This window comes from Rhinopithecus bieti, unplaced genomic scaffold (assembly GCF_001698545.2).
Source record: "Rhinopithecus bieti isolate Rb0 unplaced genomic scaffold, ASM169854v2 repeat_16070, whole genome shotgun sequence".
NCBI classification, from domain to species: domain Eukaryota; kingdom Metazoa; phylum Chordata; class Mammalia; order Primates; family Cercopithecidae; genus Rhinopithecus; species Rhinopithecus bieti.
In genome coordinates, this window is record NW_016834831.1 from 1 (window position 1) to 1,976 (window position 1,976).

Below are 1,976 nucleotides of genomic sequence, written 5' to 3' on the forward strand. Positions count from 1 at the left end.
CATTACATGGTTTCAGGCTGAAGTTATGTGCAGATTGAAGCTGTGGAAGGGTCACTGAGCACACAGTGTGGCAAGTGAATGGTGCATACTCCACTGGCTGTAGGGAGTCCAGGTATTTTGTTGTTGTTGTTTTTGTTTGTCTGTTTGTTTATTTTGAGATGGAGTCTTGCTCTTTTGTCCAAGCTGAAGTGCAATGGTGTGATCTCAGCTCACTGCAACCTCCCCCTCCTGGGTTCAAGCGATTCTCCTGCCTCAGCCTTCCGAATAGCTGGGACTACAGGCGGGTGCCACCACACTCAGCTAATTTTTTGTTGTTGTTGTAGTTTTAGTAGAGATGAGGTTTCACCGTATTAGTCGTGATGGTCTCAATCTCCTGACCTCGTGATCCGTCTGCCTTGGCCTCCCAAAGTGCTAGTATTACAGGCATGAGCCAGTGTGCCTTACCGGGAGTCCAGTTTTTTGTCAGTTTTTTGACAGAAAACTCACTGGTGTGATGAGTTTTAGCATCTGTGACTCTGAGATGCATATGAGAGCTTTGTAAATGTAGAAGTTGAGAGTAGAAAGTACAGGTTTGTATTTTAGAATGAGATTTGGGAATAAATGTAGCTCTGGTTGATATAGATAATATGTTAAGGTTTGTTGGCCAGAGCTGGTGTGTGTCTTGGGTGTTGGGCAAAGAACAGAGAACAGCCAAAGCTCGGCAAGGTCAATGTGAAGGGTGATTTCCTTGTTGGGCTCAAGTTTATGACTCAGCCTGGACCTACCTTGGCGTCTCAGCTAGAGAAGAAGGATGATTCTATGTCACAGCTCCTGTCTTTGAAAAAGTCATAATGACTCCCAGACCCAACACGTGGGGAAAACTCTGGATTTTTTCTCTTCAGTTTAATGTCTCCAGGGAAAATTGAGGAAAGAAATCTGTCTACTATTTGAACTTTATCAAAAGACTAATATGTTTAATATTTGTACCGTCAATATTTCCTTAAACTAGTCTACTCCTTACACAGCTGATACATCAAAGCATACTGACTTAGGAAATTGGATTCTCCCAAACAATGAAACATTGACTGCAAGCATTATTAATCTTTTTATATCACTTTTCCTTCAAATGCTTTATATATCTTCAAGCAGACAAATAATAGTAGGATAATGATTATGGGACCGATCATTACTCTGTTGCCAAAAAAACCAGCAACAAAAGACTAACTCAGTGGACCAAGCTTTGTTTCTTCATTATCTCTACCTTGATTCTTTCCTTTTATTTCGTCTTTCTTCTAATTCTGCTTCTGCTTCTTATTTCGTCCCTGGATTTGAACTTTACTTCCCTAAATTACCAGTTAGGTTACCTTCTCAGAACCTGTAAGGCAGCAGTTTGAGGTTGACAATTGAAGATTTAGGATTAGAAGAAAGAAACGTGAATGAATTTCTGATGTTTGATTGTAGGAGTTTGTGATGCAGTTAGAAAGACCTTGTTCAGAGTGAAGAGTTTGATCTGACAGATGAACTACTTTGATATTGATAACTTTGTCTAGTAAAAGTTTCCTATAAAAACATTTGGTTTGGATGTCTTTGTTAGCTTTCAGTCGACTCCAGAAAAAGCTGCTTGGAAGAGTTGCTAAGTCTTTGTGGATACTCTTTTTCAGTTATCCTCCAGCGAAGAGCTTAAGGGAGGCACTGGTGGTTCAGTGGTAGAATTCTCGCCTCCCACGCGGGAGACCCGGGTTCAATTCCCGGCCAGTGCAAGAATTTGTTTGGACTCAAAAAGCCAGTGAGCAACTGGGGATAGCACAAGCTGTTTCTGCTGAGTTTTGCTATTGGTACCTGTTACTTTCATCTGTTCCCTATGAAGATCCCTGCGAACACAAAGAACCATCAGGATGAACACAAAGAACCATCAGGTTCCATCGCTGCTGGACCTGGGGCATACCACTGATCCTGGGGCATACCACTGATCCACTACGGACAAGCTCCTGGAAGGA

At 41.9% G+C, this 1,976-nt stretch overlaps 1 non-coding gene across 1 annotated transcript; it reads left to right on the forward strand.

Moving 5' to 3' along the window:
* The first annotated feature begins 1,668 nt into the window (after nucleotides 1-1,668).
* TRNAG-CCC (transfer RNA glycine (anticodon CCC)) lies at nucleotides 1,669-1,739 on the forward strand. The gene has a single exon. It is a non-coding gene; the product is annotated as a tRNA-Gly (tRNA).
* Nucleotides 1,740-1,976: the final 237 nt, after the last annotated feature.